At 39.6% G+C, this 24,235-nt stretch overlaps 1 protein-coding gene and 1 long non-coding RNA gene across 2 annotated transcripts in view; one reads left to right on the top strand and one right to left on the bottom strand.

Moving 5' to 3' along the window:
• The window catches only part of LOC139363324 (uncharacterized), a 28,401-nt gene extending 11,565 nt beyond the window's left edge, over positions 1-16,836 (top strand). The window contains exons 2-3 of the long non-coding RNA XR_011623435.1: positions 15,162-15,343; positions 16,703-16,836. This is a non-coding gene — a long non-coding RNA (uncharacterized lncRNA). The remainder of the gene's footprint in view (positions 1-15,161; positions 15,344-16,702) is intronic.
• Positions 1-24,235, bottom strand: part of LOC105488991 (sterile alpha motif domain containing 5) — a 486,349-nt gene that overhangs the window by 33,817 nt on the left and 428,297 nt on the right. The gene's annotated exons all lie outside the window — the stretch shown is intronic.

Here is a 24,235-nt window from a genome sequence, read left to right as displayed (position 1 = left end):
CGCCAGTTCAGAAAATCCCATCAACAGTGATAATCCAGTAGCAGAATATAAGTTGCCAACATAACCCAACTACATCAGTCTGCATTTGTAGATGTCACTTCTATAGTCATTCTACATACAAGTGTGACCATCTGACATAAGTATGCCCAACAGCGATGCAATGTCTGAGCATTACAGATTGCGATGCATATTATTGTATTATAATTTTTTCTTTTATTTCTTAATTTTGGTAAGTTTTAGGTTGTATTTTTAAAATATATGTATATTAGTTATATCATTTATGAATTACAGTTCAAGATGGGCAAGATAAAATTAGAAAATATTTACATTAAAAAGGAGTGTTAGATGTGATAGGGTTGAGACCCACTGGTGTAAATAAAATAATGCATCAGGAGATTTGGTTTCCTGCTGTCTTGGTCAACCATTATGTGGTCTTAGAGAAGTGATGTTATTTCCCTGTGTCCACTCAGTGGAAAATGATTGGCTAAACTATGTCTCTATAGCACCTTCTAATTTTAAACCTCGACTACCTGACTTTGACACTAGTTTAGGTTTGAGAATATTTAAATCCATTAAAAAAGCAAAGACAGCTGAACTTACTTATTGGGCAAAATAAGTATTTTGGAACTGGGACAGTGTGGTTCTTTGTGACACATATGTTGAATGCATTTGAGTGACTGCTGTAGTTAAACACTACCATGAAAAACAATCCTCAGCAAATGCAAAAGAACCAAAATCATCCCAAACGTACTCTTGGACCACGACACAATTTTATAAAAGTCAAGACTAAAAAACACTCAAAACCACGTAATTATATGGAAATTAAACAACATGCTCCTGAATGACTTTTGGGTAAATAATGAAATTAAGGCAAAAATCAAGTAGTTATTTGAAGCCAATGAGAACAAAGATACAACATACCAGAATTTCTGGGACACTGCTAAGGCAGTGTTAAGAGGGAAATTCATAGCACTAAATGCCCACATCAAAAAGTTAGAAAGATCTAAAATTAACAACCTAACATCACAACTGAAAGAATTAGAGAAGCTAGAGGAAACCAACCCTAATGCAGAAAACAAGAAATAACCAAAATCAGAGCTGAACTGAAGGAAAATAAGATATGAAAAACCATTCAACATATCAATGAATCCAGGAGTTGGTAGTTCAAAAAAATAATAAGATAGGCCACCAGCTAGACTAATAAAGAAGAAAAGAGGGAAGATCCAAATAAATATGAATAGAAATGATAAAGAAGATGTTACCACTGATGCCACAGAAATAAAAATAATCATCAGAAACTACTGCAAACAACTGCATGTGAAAAAACTAGAAAACTCAGAAAAGGTGGATAAATCCCTGCAGACATTCACCCTCCCAAGACTGAACCAGGAAGAAACTGATTCCCTGAACAGACCAATAATGAGTTCTGTAATTGAATCAGTAATAACTAGCCTACCAACCAAAAACCAAAAAAGCCCAAGATCAGATGGATTCACAGTGGAATTCTACCAGATGTACAAAGAAGTGCTGGTACCATTAATACTGAAACTATTTCCCAAAACTAGGGACTCCTCCCCAACTCATTCTATGCGGCCAGCATCATTCTGATACCAAAACCTGGTGGAGACACAACCAAAAAAAGAAAACATCCGGCCAATATCCTTGATGAACATTGATGCAATACTCCTCAACAAAATACTTGTAAATTGAATCCAGCAGCACATAAAAAGTTTCTCCACCATGATCAAGTAGGTTTCATCCCTGGGATGCAAGTTTGGTTTAACATGCACAAATTAATAAACGTGATTCATCACATAAAGAGAACTAAAGATAAAAACCACACAATTATGTCAATAGATACAGAAAAGGCTTTAGATAAAATCCAACATTTCTTCATGTTAAAAATTCTCAGTAAACTAGATATTGAAGGAACATACCTCAAAATAATAAGAGTCATCTATGACAGACCTACCACCAACATCATACTGAATGAGGAAAAGCTGTAAGCATTCCCCTTGCAAACTCGTACAAGACAAGAATACCCTCTCTCATCACTCCCATTCTACATCACATTGGAAATCCTAGCCAGAGCAATCAGGAAAGAGAAAGAAATGCATCCAAGTAGGAAGAAAGGAAGTCAAACTATCCCTGTTTGCAGATGTCTATATGATTTAATATCTAGAAAACCCCATAGTCTCAGCTCTAAAGTTCCTTCAGCTAATAAACAGTTTCAGCAGAGTTTCAGTATACAAACTCATTGTGCAAAAATCATGAACGTTTCTATACACCAACAACAGCCAAGCCAAGAGCCAAATCAGGAACACAATCTCATTTACAATTGCCTCAGAAAGAATAAAATATCTAGGAATACAGCTAACCAGGAAAGTGAAAGATCTCTACAATGAGAATTACTAAACGCTGCTCAAAGAAATCAGAGTTGATACAAACAAATGGAAAAACATTCCATGCCTATGGGTAGGAAGAATTAATATCATTAAAATGGCAATACTGCCCAAAGCAATTTACAGATTCAGTTGCTATTCCTATCAAACTACCAATGACATTCTTCACAGAACTAGAAAAAACTATTTTAAAATTCATATGGAACAACAACAACAAAAGCCTGAATAATCAAGGCAATATTAAACAAAAAGAACAAAGCTTGAAGCATTACTTTACCCAACTTCAAACTATACTACAGGGATGCAGTAACCAAAACAGCGTGGTATTGGTACAAAAACAAACACATAGAACAATCTAACAGAATAGAGGGCCCAGAAATAAGATCACCTACGACCATCTGATCTTCGACAAAGCTGACAAAAATAAGCAATGGCTAAAGCACTATTGAATAAATGGTGCTGAAACAACTGGCTAGCCATATGCAGCAGATTGAAACTGGACCCCTTCCTTACACCATATAAAAAAATCAACTCAAGATGGATTAAAGACTTAAATGTAAAATCCAAACTATAAAAACCTGGAAGACAACCTAGGCAATACTATCTTGGACATAGGAATGGGCAAAGATTTCATGAAGAAGACACCAAAAGCAATTGCAACAAAAGCAAAAATTGACAAATGGGATCTAATTAAACTTAAGTGCTTCTGCACAGCAAAAGAAACTATCAACAGAATAAATAGACAATCCAAAGAATGGAAGAAAATATTTTCAAACCATACATCTGACAAAAGTCTAATATCCAGCATCTATGAGGAACTTAAACATTTACAAGAAAAAAAAAAAACTTAAAAAGTGAGCCAAGGACATGAACAGATACTTTTCCAAAGAAGACATACATGTGCCCAACAAGCATATGAGAAAAAACTCAGTATTATAGATCATTAGAAAAATGCAAATCAAAACCACAAGGAGATACCAGTCAGAATGGCTATTAGCAAAAAATTAAAAAAAAAAAAACAAAAAAAAAAACCACACAGATGCTGGTGAGGTTGCAGAGAAAAGAGAATGCTTATACACCATCAATAAGAGTGTAAATTAGCTCAACCATGGTGGAAAGCAGTGTGACGATTCCTCAATGAACTAAAAACAGAGCTACCATTTGAACCAGTAATCCCATTACTGGGTATAAAGTCAGAGGCATATAAATAATTGTACTATAAAGATACATGCACATGAATGTTGACTGCAGCATTATTCACAATAGCAAAGACATGGAATCAACCTAAATGCCTATCGATGACACACTGGATGAAGACAATGTGGTACATATATACCATGGAATACTATGCAGCCATAAAAAAGAACAAGATCATGTTTTTTGCAGGAACATGGATGGGCTGGAGACCATTATCCTTAGCAAACTAATGCAGGAACAAAACCCAAATGCTGTATTTTCTTACTTTATAAGTGGGAGCTAAATGATGAGATGTTTCTAGTGGACACAAAGAAGGGAACAACAAACACTGGGGCTTGAGGGTGGAGGCTAGGAGGAGGAAGAGAGCAGAAAAAAACAACCATTGGGTACTAGGCTTAGTACTCAGGTGATGAAATAATCTGTAGAACAAATCCCGACAACACAAGTTTACATATATAACAAACCTGCATGTGTACTCATGAATCTTAAATAAAAGTAAAAAAAAAAAAAAGAATTCTCAGAATCCTATGGAGGAATAGTTAAACATATAAATTCTTTGAATATCTTTCAAACGTTGACTGTCCCTTAATATTATGTAACTATTAACATTTCAGAAGAAAATTTCAAAAACATAGGGAATACTAATAGGTTAGACAACAATCAGGATACTAGAACTCCCTTTGAAAAAAAATTCTATTCTTAATTTTCCATAGTTCCTATAACAAATACTTATTACTTATTTAGGAGAAGCCAACTTAGTTTGGGCTGCTATAACAGAATGCTATAGACTGGTGGCTTAAACAACAGAAATGTATTTCTCACAGTTCTGGAGGCTGGAAGTCCAAGATCAAAGTGCTGGCTGACTCAGTTCCTGGGAAGGACCCTCTTTTTAACTTGCAGTTGGATTTCTTTTTGGTGTATCCTCACATGGTGAAGACACAGAGAGACAGAGAGAGCGAGCAAGTTCTCTTATGTCTTTTTATAAGGGCGCTAATCCTATTCACAAGGGCTCCACCCTCATGACCTAATTACCTACCAAAGGCCCCATCTCCTAATACCATCACATTGGGGGTTAGAATTTCAAGGTATGAATTTTGCAGGAACATAAGCATTCAGTCCATAATACTAACTTTATTCCCTGCCAAGTGGTATTTAATTGTAAAGTTTTATTTCAAAAATTTTTTGTTTAGAAATGTTCCATGCCTGAGTAAATACAAGACATTAAACTTAGCCTCTCTTAGTGGTTAGTCAATCACAATGCCTCAAGGTCACAATTTTAAATTTTACATATCATCAAGAATTAAAGATCTGAAAGAAATAGGAGATGGGGTTGAAAGTATTTACTCCAGCTCTAGCTTCTGAAGTTGATTTTATTTATTTATTTATTTATTTATTTATTTATTTTTAACAAAATTAAAACATCTATCCTCACGAGATCTATTTTAGTTTTGCTTGGTTATCTATATATATAATTTATGAATTTGGTTTTATTTTATTTTAGTTTATTTATATATTAGTTTTGTGGATTTGTTTTGGTTTTGTTTGGTTTATTTGTATATTGAACTTTCCTACTTCCTATGAATAGTAAACGCTAGAAAAAAATAAGCTAGTTCAAGTTAATAAAGGATTTAGTTGACTGTCTTCATATGCCAACTTAGATTTAAAATGTAAAATTTTCAGATCAGGTTTATGTTCTGAAAAGCACACGGCACATACATTCACAGGCCATAAATGTCAAATAATAGTAACATGAAGACTCTTTATAACTTGGTTAAATTACATTAAATTAAAATTTTATCATCAGTGTACCCTATAAGCCTACTCATTACTGATGAATTGAAAATGTAGTTCAGTTACACTGTAGATTCTCTTACACTGTAGATTCGCTTAGGCGTAAACCAAAGAGGCTACAGTGTTCCCCCTGCTAAACTAGTGTTTGTTATGATCAGTTTTAGTGAGAATGAGCGCCCTAAGGTTCACCTCTCAGCCTAAGGCTGAGTGAGCAAACTCTTTTCTCCCCATCTGCAAGGTCCCACTTCCCCACACCATCCCCATATATACCAAAATTGCCATAAGGCAGGAAGTAACCAAATAACACAGGTATATGGGGAAGAGAAGCAGGCAGTCATTGAACCTTTGACTCACTCCACTGGCAAGGACCACAGATACCTCTTCTGCATCTCTGTTTTAGGTACCTAGCCGGTTCCTTAACCATTGAATAGAGAAGATTCGGTCAAACCTGACCATCTTCCAGGTTCCTGTAAGCTAAAAGAAAGACTTGTGCAAGATGGGGTGTCTAGGCCGATATATGCCCAGCAGCTTTGCTGGTGACAGCTGCCCCTTCCTGGGATGTGCATCCTTGAGGATTCTCCAGCCTCTCCTATCAGCTGGCCCAGGCACCATCTATACAGTATAAACCTAGAGCTTTACTTTGAGCTGTCAGAGTTCAAGTACAATTCTGCAGCCATATCGTGTACTGAAATAGAATACTACTATATAACTGGTTCTGAGAAAGCATCCTGACTAGTAATTAGCTCTAGATCCAGGGTAGGTTTCTGAACCTCCCTCAACCAGTTTTCTCACCTGTAGAACATAATTAACATCTGCCTTAATTTCCTGTTTTGAGACCAAAATCTACATGGAAAGCACTTTGTAAACTGTGAAGTGCTAAATTAATGTCAAATTATAGCATTAAAAAATTCATCTAAGTGCACAGGACAGCAGGACCTTGGCACATTCTCATTGATTAATTCAACGTAATGGTGATAATTATTGGTCTTTTTATTGACAAGTCCATCATTGCCTAAAATTGATTGGCAATGATGTGGCATATATACAGAGAAATAACTAAGCTCACGCTAAAATTCATGGACACACAAGTACAATACTAAAGATTATTCGTTCAGCATATCAAATATAGAATTAGAAATGCATGGGATTCAGATTTGCACTTGTTATAAACCTGCATTCTGGAGCTCCCTATTCGATCCAGTTTGTTTAACTTCACATGTTGTTTTCTTAGTTTCAACACCGGTGGGCCCCATAAAAAATGTTTGAGACAGACGGTAACCCCAGTTGCTTCTCTATTGGTTTGTTTGCATGCTGGAATTTTTTTTATCATCGTTACTCTGCGATTTAACAGTAGGTGGCTAATGGAAATGTTATTCGCGGCAGTGGCAGACTAAATCAGTGGGAAGTGAGGGGGCGGAGGGGGAGAGTTGGGGGAAGGAAAGGAATGTGTTTACACTTGAAGATGTCACATGAAACAGCTGGAGCCCTGAGCCCTTGCTACTGGAACTGGCATTTTCTTTAAAGAACTCATCTCCATTATTACACACTCCTTCACACTTAGAAATCTATTAATTTACAATTAGTTGTATTGATTTTTTAGTAGATTTGTAATTTCTGTAATAATTTACAGAGTAGTACTGAAGAAATTAACTATGCCCCTTGGAAAGATAAGCCTTACTGAAAAAATAGATCCCAGCACGAGTTATTGAACACATCATCGAACGTCTGGAATTTTAGCTTTAAATTCTAAATTAATTACAGCAGAACTGATTGGGGAATGCCACTTTGCTATCCAAGAAATATCCTTCCTCATCTTATCTGCACTCATAATATTTTAGTAAGGATTCTAACCAGCAGATACATATAAGAATACATTCTTTTTTATTTTTAGGGTAGAGGGGTAGATCCATCTTAAGATTTAAAACAAGAGAAATTTTTCCTAACAACCTACATATACCCATAACTGTATTTTTCCCACATTACAAGATGTTAACAATAATATTAGTTAGAAGAGCATGCAAATGCTTGTAACTGCTTTAAATTATTAAGTTCCCTTCAAAGTTCTAGTGAGTACTAGAATGTACCGGATACTGTCAGATCTGCTAATAAGCAGTGGAAATCAGTTTGCTCAGGGCATGGAGAAGGTTAAGTCTAGTGAGGGGAGCAGCAAGATGAAGAGACAATGTTGGCACAGTGTCCCAAGTGCCACGACAGAGACACACACGGGACCTGGGGACTCAGAGCAGGACCTCAATCAAGTCAGGAGAATGGGTATACTGGGGAAGTAATCTAGGAGAACATGATTCTGTATCTAAAGCAAAAAAGAACTGAGTTGTTATGATGCTTGTAAGATGAAATGCAACTGAGTTTTTAAATTGTGTTTTCCATCATGTGTTCCAGTATCATTTCAGGATAATTTCTGACCATTATATAAAATACTTCTATCCTTTGCTTGTGTTGTTTAACTTTGTATTGTTTTTCTCATAACGAAGTATTTTTCAAAATGATTCTCCCTTTAACAGTAAATGGTTATACGGAAACACTATTCTCTGTTCAGAGTTGAATACATCTGAGGTCTCAGCTCACTTTGGGTCAAAATATGACAGCACCATGGGCAACAGGCCAGGGGGTGCTGGGCTCTGGCTTAAGAAATGTCAGCTGGGTGGTTGCCCTCCAAAACAGAATCATCTTGATCCAACACTACCACCTCCCAATGCATGGAGGTTTGGGATAAAGCAGGACTAACATCTGCAGCTTAAACACAATTATTGCGTGGTCTTGGAAAAGTCCCCTGAGTCCATTCAATGGAAAATGATGGACTTAACTAGACAGACCTCTATTAGTACCTTCCAGTTTTAAACCTTAACTCTATGAGTTGACATTAATGTAGTCATGAGACTAAACCTTTTAAGAAGTGAGAACTGCTGCACTAGCTGTGAGGGCTGTGGTGGCAGCACTAACGTCTCATAGACTCCTACACAACAACTATCCTAATACGAACATGTTTCCTTGGCTCTTCTTTGGTAAAACTTACCTGTTTCTTCTTCTTCTGTTTTTGGTGTGTGTGTGTGTGTGTGTGTGTGCGTGTGTGTGTGTGTGTTAGACTCTTTCGTTTTAAGAAAGTGTTATCTGGTATGGTGATTGAATCATTGATTTTATAAAGAATCACAGTCAGTGTTTTTTCCATTTGATTGTAATTTCTTGCTAGCCTGACTTTTTTCAACTCTCAGTTCCGTAAGGACACTGGCTATTCAGCAGTATCTTATTCTAGACCAATGTCTGGTTCAGAATAGTTGCTTCAATAATAATGTGGCTAAGGAATGAATTAAAGAAATGTTGAAATGTCTAAAGGCCTGAATTCAGGCAAGTTAGGTTTGAGATTTTTAAGAATGTTTTGTGTTTTCCTCTATTTCTAAAATAATTGTAACAGATGAAAGCACGGTAGATATCATAGCTATGGATAATCAAAGGAGCATTTTAGTTCGAGAATTTTGTCCTATTTTATGTCATTATCTAACATGTTACTCACCACCTACAGTGTTTTCGTATTGTTCCTGAAAAATAATTCTATTCAGAAACTCAAACTGAACACCATTGCCTGAACAGTAATGCCATGAAGCTAACTAGCTTCTGAATCAAGTGTTCTTTGCTTATCGTCCTTATTATTACCTGCATCAGCTCTTTGGATAGATGGCTCCAAATCATTATTTTTTAAAAACTGAAGAAAAAAGATTGAGGTTTACAGTCTACAATTATTTGGTGTTAAATAGTGTATTAGTCAGTGTTCTGTAGAGGGGCAGAACTAATAGGATAGATGTATATATGAAGGGGAGTTTATTAAGGAATACTGACTTACACAATCACAAAATGAAGTCCTATAATAGGCCGTCTGCAAGCTGAGGAGCAAGGAAGCCAGTCCAAGTCCCAAAACTTCAAAAGTAGAGAAGCTGACAGTGCAGCCTTCTGTCTGTGGCCAAAGGTCCAAGAGTCCCTGGCAAACCACTGGTGTAAGTCTAAGGAGTTCAAACGCTGCAGAACTTGGAGTCTGATGTTCGAGAGCAGGAAGCATCCAGCAAGGGAAAAAGATGAAGGCCAGAAGACTCAGCAAGTCAAGTCCTTCCACGCTCTTCTGCCTACTTCATTCTAGCAGTGCTGGCAGCAGATGAGATGGTGCCCACCCAGACTGAGGGTGGGTCTGCCTTTTCCAGTCCACTGACTCAAATGTTAATCTCCTTTGGCAACACCCTCACAGACACAATACTTTTCATCCTTCAATCCAATCAAGTTGACGCTCAACAGTAACCATCACAAATAGTTTGGCTAAAATGATTTCTAAGTTCAGTCAAAGGGATGTTGAAAATCAAATTGAATGACAAGCACAGTGGTTGGTGTAAAAGGGATTTAGTAAAATCCATGTATAATATTAAAATAAGCACTGGACAGGAGGCACTGAATTCTCAGTGTCTTTATGACGTTCACTAACTCTGAGTCCTTATGAGGTCACGTTGCTTCCCTAGCCTCAAAGGAGGACAGATGTGATAATCTCTTAAATTTTCTCTAGCTGTAAAGTTTTACGATTTTACATCCCTTGAATGATACTCATGAAGACAAGGAAGAAGAGAAGAGAAACATGAACCAACTTTAAAAGTCAAGACAAAACTCAAGTTCAAAAACGGGAATTGGTATTCCACATGTATTCAGACAATCAGCCAATATGGTCAGGCCGTCCAAAGGGAAAGTATTGTGGTTTTTTTCCTCCCCAAAGAGCTTAAAGCAGGTATTTAACATGAAAGAGTGGCAACACATGAATATTCTGAATGCTAATGCCAATGAATATTTGCCATGTTTCAGGGTCATAAATCTCATTCTCCTTGCTCACCATAAATCAGTGGGGCCTGCTGATGCTTACTGTCTTCTGGTGTTTGTTTCTGCCAGGCCCTGAAGAATTTAACTGCTGGAGCATGGTTTCTCATTTCAAACATGATAGCCCACAAGTTATAACTCACTTTCTATGAGAACAAGTGAAACTCGCCATGACAAAAAGATTTCTGTGATGAACATGGTGGTAGCCTGGTTCTTCCATGTGAAGTCTCCAGATTTTTGATGGGGCAGAGGCTTGGCTCATGCATTACCAATCAGTAACACGTGGCTTCTTAAAGTGCTGTGCCTTTTTTCAACCATCTCCTTGACCAATGAGACAATATAGTGACAAGTGTGTAAACTATGCCATTTGCCAAGGGACAGATAAGGCACCCAAACTAAGTTACTCCCTATCCCTAGATTGGATTGTCCTCCTTATTTTAACTCAATTCTGGGCCCATGATATGTTAGTCATCTGGTGTTAGAAAGTGCAATTCTTGTGGCTCATGCCTGTAATTCCAGCACTTTGGGAGGCCAAGGCAGGCAGATCATGAGGTCAGGAGATTGAGACCATCCTGACTAAATTCATTTAGACGGTGAAACTCTGTCTCTACCAAAAATACAAAAAATTAGCTGGGTGTGGTGGCACGCACCTATAGTCCCAGCTACTCAGGACTTGGGAGGCTGAGGCAGGAGAATTGCTTGAACCTGGGAGGGGGAGGTTGCAGTGAGCCGAGATCATGCCACTGCACTTCAGCCTGGGCAACATAGCAAGACTCCATCTCAAAAAAAAAAAATAAAAAGAAGAAAAAAGGAAAATGCAGAAAATGCAAATCTTTCCTCTTGGAGCTTTCAGACTACTTTGAAAAAGAGAATCTTCACCAATAAAGCAGTTGAGGTAAAGATAAGCTAAGTATGTTAAGATGTGAATGGAAAAGCTGTCATTTATTGAATGCATACACTGTAGGGCCAGGCACTTTGCTAGTCACTTGATGTGCAATGTCTTATCCTCTACAGAAGACAAGAAAGGTGATATTCTTGTTTCTCTAATGAGGAAACCAAAGATCAGAAATATCAAGTAGAGTCCTCGGTTACACAACTAGTAGATGGTGGACCAGTATTCAAACTCATTTGTCTTTTTTAAAAAATGTTTTAAATGTTTTAATTGGACATAAGTTCAAATTTACAGAAAAATGGCAAAAACAAAGTCCACCTAACACTGACTTCATTTGCTTTATTATTGCAGACTGTTTTTCTATAAATACAGAAACTATATGTCATTATGTACTCAGAACTATTGGAGGGTGTAACATACATCTTAGCCATTTCTCCTAAGTACTTCAGCATGTACTTCATGAGAATAGAGATGTTTTATTACCTAACTACAGAAAAGCTATTAACTTCTGTATACTTAACATTGATACAATACTGTTATCTAATCTACTGTCTATATTCCAATTTCATCAATTACAGGACCTAGTCTAGGGTCAGATATTGAGATTAGTTCTCATGTCTCTTTAGTCTCCTTTGATCTGGAACAGATTCTCAGTATTTATTTTTTGCCTTTTATGATATGTAAATTTCTGAAAATGAAGACTTCCTGCTCCAATATATTATTTTAAAAAGTCCATGATTTTGCATTTGTCTGATGTTTCATCATGATTATCATTCTCTCCTGAATATTACAGGTGACATTATGCCTTTCTTACAATATTGCACCTGAAGGCACAGGTCTCATTGATGGCAATAATTCTGATCACCTAGTCAAGGTGTGAACTGATTACTCCACTATATAATTACTGTTTTTCCCCTTGCAACTAAAAAGCAGTCACTGGAGAGATATTGTAGGTCAATGCAAATATATTCCGCACCAAAATTTTTCCCTACATTTAGCAATGCTTGATGATTTTTGCCTTATTCAACCTTTACTTCGATGGCTGCAAAAGGCTGACTCTCCAATTCAGTACTTCTTCCAGTCAGAGTTCACCGCAAGCAATAACCCTCCCTTTTCTGCCATTAAATTATCAATTTATTATTGATACGGAGGCATGAATTACTACTTTTTTCCAATTCTGTGTGATTAGTTACTATAATTCTTTTGCTACTCAAATTGTCCTAGCTGTGGTCAAAACAAACTCCTTAGTAGCTGACTTCAATGCCTTGTGGCTATCTTTTTGTTGTTGTTGTTGTTGTTGTCTGTTTTCTTTTAGCACCTCCTTCCTTCCTAACATGACATAATGCTCTAGCACTAGGGGTGTGCAATCTTTTGGCTTCCCTGGGCCACATTAGAAGAGGAAGAACTGTCTCAGGCCATGCATAAAATATACTAACACTAACAATAACTGATGAGCCAAAAAAAAAAGTCGCAAAAACAATCTCATAATGTTTTAAGGAAGTTTATCAATTTGTGTTGGGCCTCATTCTAAGCCATCCTGGGCTGTCTGTGGCCTGTAGGTCGCAGGTTGGACAAGTTTGCTCTAGCTTCATCTTAACCAGGACCCCACTGCAATCACCCATTTCTCCAAGGAGCCCTGGTTCCTTTGAGCAAGGAATTGAATGAAAGACCAAGATCTGGATGCTGTGTGTGCTCACTGCTCATGGGTGTCTTTCAGTGGTGAGTGAATTAGGAAGCATGCACATGAACCCACACACTTGCTTACACATACATACGTGCACACACATATGTAGGTGAATGCATATATACACACGCATGTGTGTGCATGTTTTTAAAGAGATAGTTCACATAAATACATCTAATTCAAGTCCATCCCACACAACATTTCTTATTTTCCCCACTTCATCTTTTTTGTTGTTGTTTTTTTGAGACAGAGTCTCGCTCTGTCACCTAGGCTGGAGTGCAATGGCGGGATCTCAGCTCACTGCAACCTCCGCCTCCTGGGTTCAAGAAATTCTCCTGCCTCAGCCTCCGAAGTAGCTGGGATTACAGGCATGTGCCACCACACCCAGCTTATTTTTATACTTTTAGTAGAGAAGAGTTTCTTCATGTTGGCCAGGCTGGTCTCGAACTCCTGACCTCAGGTGATCCATCCACCTCAGCCTCCCACAGTGCTGGGACTACAGGTGTGAGCCACTGCCCCCAGCTCCCATTTCATATTTGTATGTATATTTCATCAATCCTATGATACATTTAAAATTGTTTCGAAACTGCTTCACTCATACCAATATTTACGTGAAATTTTGCCCCTACTCCTATCTGCCCGATACTGAGGACAGGTAGTCAGATACTGTGTTTCCAAATTACATGGATTAATTCTTCCTTTCTTTTTTTTCACATTTATTGTGGCTGGGATATTCATTTAAAATATAATTAGGTTGACTTGCTTCAATTTGCTTTCATTTTTAGGTTTTTAAAATCCTTCTCCTCTCTAAAGATTTAATTATATTTTTCCAATATGTACTTCCTTAGTTAACCTGAGGATTGAAAGGATAGAGAGTAATGCTTCCTAATGTGAAAACTGTACAAAAAGGTATACTTAGAAAAAAATTTCTCTTTACTGTATATTTTCCATCCTGTTCTCTCCCACTCCTTGAGGATAACCAACTTCATTGCGTTCTGGATTATTTTTCTTGTTTTTGTTTTTTTTAGTTTTGTTTAGTTTTGTTTTGTAAAATAAGCAAAGGTACATATATTTTAATAATTTTCCTTATTTCTTATATAAAATATAGCCTATGTTCTTTTGTATGTCACTGTTTTCCTTTAACACCTTATCCTGAAAATCACTCTATATCAGTTCCTGGAGATCATTCTCATACCATTTTTTCCAGCTGCATAGTAATCCTGTGTATATATGTACTATAGGCCATTCAATCACTCTCTATGCTTGGACATTTAGATAGTTTCCAAAATTGCAAAATTACGAATATTGCTGTAATGAATAACCTGTGCATATGTACTTTCGTATTGTTGGAGGTGTATGCTCGGGTGAACTCCTAAAAGTTGAATTGCTAGATTGAAGGATAATACCTAGATAGCTAGAAATGGACCTAAGATGATTTTTACCCTTTTATGCTCTATCTAATAGCTATTTAAGGTTAAGCAGCTTGTCCACTGGATTGGCCTTGGCTCAAAGCAGACAATCAGGAACTGTGTGTTGGAGAGGGCCTCAGTTTCCTCATTTATAAATTGAGGGGGCTGGACTGGATGATATTGAACATATCTTCCAATTTTAAATGATTCACATGTTAGGGCTCCAGGCCTAGGTTCGTATCTACATAAACTGACTGCAAGAAATAGCTCCAATTCTCCACTCCTTCCTCTACTCACACTTTGCAGTTTTTCTCACTAAGAAGTGGAATCTTTACCCCACCCTTTGTATTGAACTGGCTTTGACCAACAGAATCTAGGAGAAGTAATGGTGCATCAGGTTCGAGTCTGGGCCTCATGGGCCTTGCATGCTTCCACACACTCTTTTGAGATTCTGTCCTTGTTTTGTGAAAGAAAAAACCTGTCCTAGCATGATGAATGGCTAGAGACATATGGTCTAGTTACAGCCATCACTCTTAGCCAGGCAATCACCGGACAGGTGAGTGAGGCCCTTCTAGATCTGCCAGGCCCCAGTTGACCTAGCAGCTGAGAGCTGGTGCATGGCTAGTCTGTCTGCGATCAGCTGCATCTGGCCCAGACCAGCTACTCAGTTGACCCACAGATTCAAAAATAATAACACATGGTCGTAATATTAGGACACTAAGTTTTTGGGTAGTTTCTTAAACAGCAATAGATAACTGGTACAGCAAAGGCATGGCATTGTCGTGAAGGTAACTCTGTCCAGATCTCCTAGAATGTGCAAAAGGGTCATCTTGGTCAAAGGGAAAGGTATTTCTAAGAAAGACACTATTGGACTGAACAGGGAAAGGGCTGGTCAGAGATTGCTAACATATTTTGCCCCACAGATCTCAGCAGTGTGGAGCAGGGGCCCTAAATTTGGATCACAGTTTTGGCTTTGTAGCTCACAGTCCCTGAGCTATGACATCTTCATGTATAAAGGAGGAAGAGGAGCCGAATCTTCAGTTCCATTTCCCTCTAACTTGTCAGCTGATGTGTTAACGTCGTATGGTGGGGATCTAAAGTTTTGGTGAGTTAACCTAGGAATCCTGACTTTTGAAGGTAACGGAAGGCAGTAAGATAAGGAGGCAGGCAGGCAGTGTTTACCTCTGCTAAACAACCATGTTGCTGCAGCACTGATGTAGCCATCCAGCTAAGGTAGGGTCCAAAGGGAGCTTCCTTCTCATTCGCTATGGGCACTTTCAGGAAAATAGATCATAGAAAAACATTCCACAATTTTATCCCTTTGTAAGCATTTCTGTTCAGTTACATGCACGCTTTTAAAAAATAATTTTGCCCAGAGGTAACAGGCTAAGTCAGGGATGAATAATATTCACCCACCTCAAAGGATCTCATATAGTATTTGACAGAACATTCAATTCTTGAGAAAACACCACAAAGAGATGTATTCTATCTCTGAAAATGTGACTAGCATCAACAATTAGTCCTGTCTGTCAAGCGATCAAACAAATCCAGGTTTGATTTGGATGCACTAGGGTGCTGAGCATCCTGATCACTGAAAACATCATTACAAAATATATTTGTAAAACTGCTCTTTCTCCAAATAAAATATAACTAGTCATTAATTACACGTCATTTGTTGTATAGGTGGAAAAAAATCTTTCTTTTTTTCTCTATTTTTTGAAAATAACATATAGACTGGCCAGAACAAATTATCTGGCATGACACAGCTCCACTGTATTGTGTAAAAGTCTGAAATATCCCAGATAATGTGCTCTTCTCATTCGCAGCCTGGACACATATGGATCTGAGGTTTTTTGGGTCACTTTATAATAGTTCTCTTTAGATCAAACAACATGAGCCTTTCGACTTGTTGCAGGGAGCTTTCCATGAGCCCTGAGTCCTTTTGAGTGGCATTTTCTACCCAGCAAGAGCAGGGTCACTAAGGAAATGGCTGGGAAGTAAGGAGGGCACTGCTGCGCCCGGAGAGGGAGACAGGCAGCAGCAGAGATACAGTCTCACTTCTCTCTTGCTCATTCTCTCCCTTCTCACTTCTCTTGCCAACCCCTTTGCAAGTGAAAGCGGTGTGACCTCAGGAGGCACCTTCTCCCCCAGATACACCACTTGCCAGGAGCCCTAGCACCTGGGTGGCCTGGGGGTGGGCAGGCAATGAGAACTGAGGTCCACCAGGATACCATTCGCTTTGGTGAATAAGCGATCCCTTCTATTTGAGGGGAGTGTCTGTCACTAAAATGGGCCAAGTGTGGTCATTGAGAATATTAAAAACCCCTACCGATCACATTCTCTTAGCAGACTGGGAAATGGTTCTTGAGGGATTAGATGATAATTTCCAGAAGTTCTATGAATGAAAACTAAATTCTCTAAAACATCCTTTGCTTTCCCCCTCAAACTGTCACCACACATCAAGACACTGCAGTGCTGAATGAGTTCAGGTGGGGATAATGAAAGCCTCGTAACATCGTGCTCCGGGTCCACACGAATACCTGACAAATTCCTCGGGTGTAACATGAACAGGCCTCGTCACCGTAGACTGAATGGGCATTCCTGGGAGGCCTGTGATTCGGCTCAGTGGTTAGCAAACTTTTTCTCTAAAGAGCCGGATAGTAAATATTTTAGGCATAAGTTTTCTGTCACAGCGACTCAGCCCTACCACTGCAGTGTGAAAGTGGCATGGACAACACGCAAACAAATGAGGACAGCTGTTCCACCCTAAAGCTCCAATCAAACTTTATTTACGAGGACAGATGGCACAAAAGAAAAGAAAAGAAAGACAAAAGATGGATGGTCATAGCTTGCCAGTACCTTTTCCCCATTTGAGCTCTTTTCCCATTTAATAATTATGTTTTATTTAATTTTCTTGAATCTCTCTTCTCCTGTGTCAAGTGGAGACATTAGCAGTTTCTTTACCCTACAGATTTTCAGTCTACCACGTAAACATTTTCAAAGGTGTGTAATACCATACAAATATAATGAGCTTTCATTATCAGTGAGATCAACATGACTGACATGAATTTAGTGTAGATTCTTCTAGGACTTTACTGTACAAAAGCAGCCTCGAAGATTGAAATAAACACATCCACAGATGGATGGTTCCTGCCCCTCCACATCAAGGTCCAGTTTCTTTTTGTTTGTTTTTTTTTATTTTTTTGTTGCAGGGTCTCCAGCCTAGGCTGGCATGTGGTGGCACAAGCAAAGCTCACTGCAGCCTCAACCTCCCAGGCCCAAGTGATCCTCCTGCCTCAGCCTCCCAAGTAGCTAGGACTGCAGGCGCACACCACTATGCCGGCTAATTTTTAAAATTTTTGTAGAGATAGGGTCTCACTATGTTGCCGAGGTTGGTCTTGAACTCCTGGGCTCAAGTGATCCTCCCACCTTGGCCTCCCAAAGTACTGGGATTATAGGCATGAGTCACTGTGCCCAGCCCAAGGCCTAGTTTAGATGGATGCCTATCTCAGGCTTAGCCTGCATCTGGTATTGAAATATACATTCATTCTTGGGTCAGCTTCAGTCACATGAGGCAGTCAGTATGGAAACCTATTTCTCATCCTTAGCACTAGGGTTTGAATTGGGTAAACAAATACCAAGATCCCTTTGTTAAGCTTTCCTGTCAATGATCTATTTCCTAAAATTTTTTCCTATTGTTTCAGTGTCTCTCTCTCTTGGTTTCTTTCAAGTTGTATGCACATATGTGTATCTATATAAATCCATAGGAATATATATGCAACATATAGTTGTTCTCTTTCCCTGTTGCAAAGTGGTAAAAGCCCACACAGAGACCCAATGATACAGCTCATGACAGACTCACTTAATGGACAATGAATCGGAAGAGGATAACAAAATCATACGCAGGCACCATGTTAGGTTCACTACTTGAGTCTTGCCAGTGGAAGAGAAGGCAATAAAAAGAATCCCATTTACTTCCATTGTCATAAAACCAGAGTTCACAAGCAGCATTTTGTGTAGCATGAGATGTCCACAGGCCCTGCCTCCACACACACCCATCTTTGCATTCCTGTTCCGTTGGATTCTGGCCTTTGCCAGCCTCAGCACAGGACACGGAGCCCACCCTAGGACAAAATTGATTATCAGAAACTTTGAAACAAGTAGCTGCTAAATAGAGGTTCCATAATAGAGTCAAACTCAGCTGTCACCTGCTGCTCTGTTTTGCACTGCAAATGTAGGAATATAGAAACATTTTAAGCAGCTTAGGGGCAGAAATAATGGAAAACTAGTGATTTGGGTAATTTACATATTTATAGAGGCTGTGGAGATTTTAGTCAGGAAACAATGAAGAAAACAGAGTTGTCAATGATCAAATGCTGCCTGCCATGAAGAGCTAAACCCAGCAATTTACAGCTAAGCTCAGTTACACCTTTGAAATTACTGCAAAAAAGGAAGGGAAAATAAAACGCCAATAATATGCATTTTGGTTGAGGTTATCAGCTTTAAAACTCTATAAAATGAATGCACCTGAGCATGTGAGATTTCATACAGGTAAAAAAATATCATTACAGAGAATAGCAGCACAACTGAAAAATGAACTGTGCACGTGGATGATAAGGTTTCATGTGCTGCTCTCTTGGGAATATCTGCATTTTTATGGGAACAAAGGCCTCAGTCAAAGGAATAACCCTCTAAGAGTACAATCCAAGATATCACGGGCGGAGGAAAAGATCCCTCCCAGCCCTGTGGTGTCCTGGCTGATGTCCTCACTGTGTCTCAGAGCCAGTGGTCATCTGCTGTTTGTAGGGGTCTGCATTCCCCACACTATTTGCTCCAAAAGATGAGTTAAATTTCCCTATCACCTACCAAGCGCAGTGCCCACGTGAACACAGAGATATTCCCAGGGTAGATATTAGGTTGGTGCAAAAGCAATTGCATCTTTGCCATCAAAAGTAATGGCAAATTAAAAGTAATGGCAAAACTGCAATTGCTGTTGTGCCAACCTAATAATATGGGTAACACTTTTCTTTCTTATCCTGTAACCTATGTGCAGATTTGGTGTCCATTGCCCAGCATGGAAAAAGCAAGAAGGGAGGAGAGAATATTTACTGAGCTCTTGCTGTGTGACTTTATTTGTCATAGTAGCATTATGGGGTAGGTGTTATCATCTCCATTTTATATGAAAAGAAACTAGTTCAGAGAGTTCGCGGAACTCACCCATGAAACCGCAAGGGGCAAGGGGTAACACTGGTAGGTGGTATCCAGATCCCATTATCAACGTCACATTCATGGTGCTCTACAGGATGTTGCCCTTCAAACCTACAGACTAAGGCTCTGCTTTTTAGCAATGCATAGGTTACCATCAAGTTGTCCTGCAAATCGATTTGCTAACCACCAGGATTTGACTTTTATTTCTCTACATAATAGCATGAATTGAAGGTTTGTAAGAGGATAAAAAATGGTGATTAGAAAATCAGGAGAAGTAACTGTATCATACCAGCATTCTATCCTTTCAGGCCATTTGTACCAGGTTCCATATAGCTCCCAACTTTGTCTTCCTGGACTCTGTGTAAATTAGTCATAGCTTTACAAGTTGGCATGCTAGTGCATGGATAAATAAATACCTGAAGTAGGTTTTAATTGACTGATTGGCTGAACAACTAAATCATGATCATGTTTTTCCTCTTGTTGTGAGACTGGGGGAGAGGTTAACAGCATCCAGACTGGGAAAGAAGGAAAAAGATGTAAGTAAAAGGCAAAGGGAAAGAAAAACGAACAGTGGAGAGGTGGGTAGAGTTGGGTAGCGGGTGGGACACCACAGGTGAACACAGCCTATCGATGCTGTGGGTGATGCTCACCCATTTCCCTGGTACAACAGCAGCATGCACCAAGGTTTGGGGGCAGAATGAGCCTGGGACTGAGGACAGGTGCTGTGGGTAGGGCACTGCCCAAGTTCTGAGCCTCATTTCTAGCTAGTTCACTTTAATTGAATCAATTTTTCTCCTCTGTTCAATTTTCTGTCTTTCTAAACACAAGAAGGAAATAAAAGCCTGCTTCTCACAGTGCTGTTGAGTATCCTCCTTGGGGGATACTGGCCTACAGTATCCTTCATAGGCCCATGTAAGTCTGCATCTCTTAATGAGAGGGCTGGCTAACTCTGAAGACTGGAAAAATTCATGGAGACATCCAAGCAGAATTTTTCAAACCTCTCTGAATCATAAAGCATCCTGTCCCACTGATTACCTACTTCCTACAAATTCCAGCAACATTTAAAAATAATTTTCAATGGAAAACCTAAAAAGGTACAATCAGGGGATTAGCTGCAAGCCCAGAGGTGCCAAGCAGATTGAATTCATGAGGCTCTAGAGCTTCAATTTCCTCAAGGGTGGACTAAAGTAGTTGGTTGGACCCAGGATCTTTCTTTTTTCTCTTTTTTATTTTTTTATTTTTTTATTTTTGTTAGAAGGAGTCTCACTCTGTCGCCCAGGCTGGAGTGCAGTGGCACAATCTCAGTTCACTGCAACCTCCGCCTCCTGGGTTCAAGCAATTCTCCGGCCTCAGCCTCCCGAGTACCTGGGACTACAGGCGTGGACCACCACACCTGGTTAATTTTTGTATTTTTAGTAGAGACGGGGTTTCACCATCTTGGCTAGGCCAGACTCAAACTCCTGACTTCAGGTGATCTGCCCGCATCTGCCTCCCAAAGTGCTGGAATTACAGGCGTGAGCCACCGCACGAGCCACTGTACCCTGCCAGACCCAGGATCTTAAATGGGAAACCACCTCAATTGCAAGAGTGAAGATTACTTTAGACTACTGGGTTCTTCCAGACTGAAAGAGATTTGGAGACAAACTGAAGCTTCAGAGGAGGCCCTCTTCATGTATCCTCTGACTTTCTGTGAAGTCAGTACCCAGTGTTGAGGCAAAAGGAAGATTAATCAGACTTAGGCAGACGTCAAGCATCAAAATGTTCTATAAAAGCAGAGTGAGGCAGCTACTGCACTGGCTATTACAAGAAAGTACCTTTGAAAAAACTATTCGTCAGGATAAAGCCACCTAAATCCTTAAGCTGCAGCTCTCAGCCTAAAATAGTAAACTTAAAAACTATTTCAGCTGAGGTTAAGGTCACTCTCCTATGGAATGTCAGAAGAAATGTGTTATACAGACATTAGGAGAAAGACTTAAAACGCTACCTGCCGCAAGACTTTTCTGGAAGTGTGCATTGCATGTCGTTTGATCTATTCTTAAGGTAGTTTATGATTTTATATAAGTATGTAGACTTCTCCCACCTCATTGAGCACTGATTCCTGATATTCCACCAAAAATGACTTACAAACTATCCTACCCATGCCTCTTCCAGCAGCTGTCCCTGCTGACTAAGCATCAACAGGGAAAGGGCATTCTTCAAGAATAAATCACTGCTCCAGGCACTTGTCAATGGCCATCACCAAATGGATTCTTTTCAGTCTTGGTCCTCTCTTCCCTGAGTAATTCTAGGGGTATTCTGTTGGCCAGAAACAGGATCTGTAGAATCTGGGGTGTAAAAGCCAGAAGGCAGGCATGACAGAGGCCACTGAGTCCAACCTTCTACTTTCACCCATGAAGAATGTAAGCCCAGTGGCAGAGAAGAAAGTTGGTATATCTTCAAAAGTGCAAGGTAAAAATTCACTGTAGTCTAATTTTCTGTCCGTGGCTAAGCTCCAGGCCCTGCCAATGTCACCAAAAGGCAGAAAAGAAGATAAAGGCAATCAAAATAGAGAAAAAAAGTATTAGCAAAAATTCAAGTAAAAATATGGTGGAAAATCTTCAGAAATTATTTTTCCTTTTTTCTTCATTAAAAGTGTTCTCAAATCTCAAACAATTTGGCATTGGGATGCTGTGTTACTATTTCCATAAGAAATACTTGAGGACACAATTTATAATTTATAAACTGTCCAGGGCCACTAATTCCAAAAGCATTTTCTGAGATCTCGCTGTGGGACAGGTGCTGGGACAGCAGGAAAAAAGGCCCCACACAACCCTCAAATTGCTCACTGTCTAGTGGGTTTCAGAGCATGGAGCTTTGCAACGTATCAAAACAACTACAAATCCCTTTGGCCCAATAAAAGGCAAGCCTCAGAGGATAGGAGTCTTTGGCATTTGATTGAGCATAGTGGAAATTTATAAGAAAATTATCTTGTGGACCCACACATTTTTAGAACTCATCTGAAAGTTGATATTTACCCTTCTTTGAAACCAATTAATTTTCTGGAGCTCCCTGGTGTATTTTATTCATGTGAAAATTAGATCCGTGGTTTTAAGTAGATCTAAGTTTTCATGTTCAACTTCACGATTTTATATACGCTCAGTAAGCCATGAATTATATACCAACACATTGACAGTGATTATATCTAGGTGGTGAGATTAGAGGTGATTTTGTTTTTATTTTTGCCTATCTATATTTTCTAAAATTTCTAAACATTTGGAATAAAAAATAGGCACAGGCCGGGTGCAGTGGCTCATGCCTGTAATTCCAGCACTTTGGGAGGCCAAAGTGGGCAGGTCACCTGAGCTCAGGAGTTCGAGACCAGCCTGGCCAACATGGCAAACCCTGTTTCTGCTATAAATACAAAAATTAACCGGGCATGGTGGCATGCACCTGTAATCCCAGCTACTCCAGAGGCTGAGGCAGGAGAATCACTTGAACCCGGAGGGAGGCGGAAGCTGAGCAGAGATTGTGCCACTACACTCCAGCCTGGGTGACAGAGTGAGACTCTGTCTCAAAAGAAAAAAAAAAGGCCAGGCATGGTGGCTCATGCCTGTAATCCCAGCACTGTGAGAGGCCAAGGCGGGCGGATCACCTGAGGTTGGGAGTTCTAGACTGGCCTGACCAACGTGGAGAAACCCCATCTCTACTAAAAATACAAAATTAGTCAGACGTGGTGATGCATGCCTATAATCCTAGCTACTCAGGAGGCTGAGGCAGGAAAATTGCTTGAATCCAGGAGGCAGAGGTTGCAGTGAGCCGAGATCGCACCATCGCACTCCAGCCTGGGCAACAAGAGCGAAAATGCATCTCAAAAAAAAAGGCATAAACTCTATTTTAAAACCATTATGTTAGTTTTGAGTTATGTTCTAATGAAGAATATACACATATAGGTAATGTAAAAAATTGCACAAAACAGTAGAATTTCTTCCAAATTCAGAGTATCTGATGGGGGAAAGAGATACCTCTGGTAAAGCTGGCAACCAGAAGTGGGAAAAGCAGTCAAGAGTCCCAAGCTCCTTAGCTTAGCTTGCAGGGGCTACAGGAAGATCAGCCCAGGCAACCATGTGTGAGGGGAGCCACTGACTTTTGTGACAAAGGAGTCTGGCTTGGGGAAGAGAAATCATGAGTATATGTGTATGAGGGCAGGGCAAATGACTGTAACAAACAGACCCACACTGCAATGGTTCAAACACATTAGAATATTTTTCTTTCTCACATAGTCCAATCTGGGTGACAAGAGTAGCAGAGGCTCTGTTCCATGCACTTCTTCCGAGACCCAGGCTAGGCACTAGCTCTGCCATCTTAAACATGCGGCTTCCTCTGGTAGCTCTGGTCTAGCCATAGGACTAGAGCTGGAGTCCATGGAAGAGGATATTGGAGCACTTTTGGAAGCTTTTTGGGGCCAGGCTTGTAAGTTATACATATCACTTTCTTTCTTTTTTTTTTTTTTTTTGAGACGGAGTCTCGCTCTGTCGCCCAGGCTGAAGTGCAGTGGCCGGATCTCAGCTCACTGCAAGCTCCGCCTCCCGGGTTCACGCCATTTTCCTGCCTCAGCCTCCCGAGTAGCTGGGACTACAGGCGCCCGCCACCTCGCCCGGCTTTACATATCACTTTCATGCATATGCCAACGGGGAAAACTAGTCCCCTGGCTACATAGGAGGCTGTTATATGCATCCGGGCAGTCATAGATCCAGCTGCTATTAAAGAAGAGAGGAACCAATGTTAGTGAATAGCTGGCAGTGCCACAGAA

Source organism: Macaca nemestrina, chromosome 5 (assembly GCF_043159975.1).
Source record: "Macaca nemestrina isolate mMacNem1 chromosome 5, mMacNem.hap1, whole genome shotgun sequence".
Taxonomy (NCBI): domain Eukaryota; kingdom Metazoa; phylum Chordata; class Mammalia; order Primates; family Cercopithecidae; genus Macaca; species Macaca nemestrina.
The sequence above is the reverse complement of the archived record's forward strand: the minus strand, read 5'-3'. Positions and strand labels throughout refer to the sequence as shown.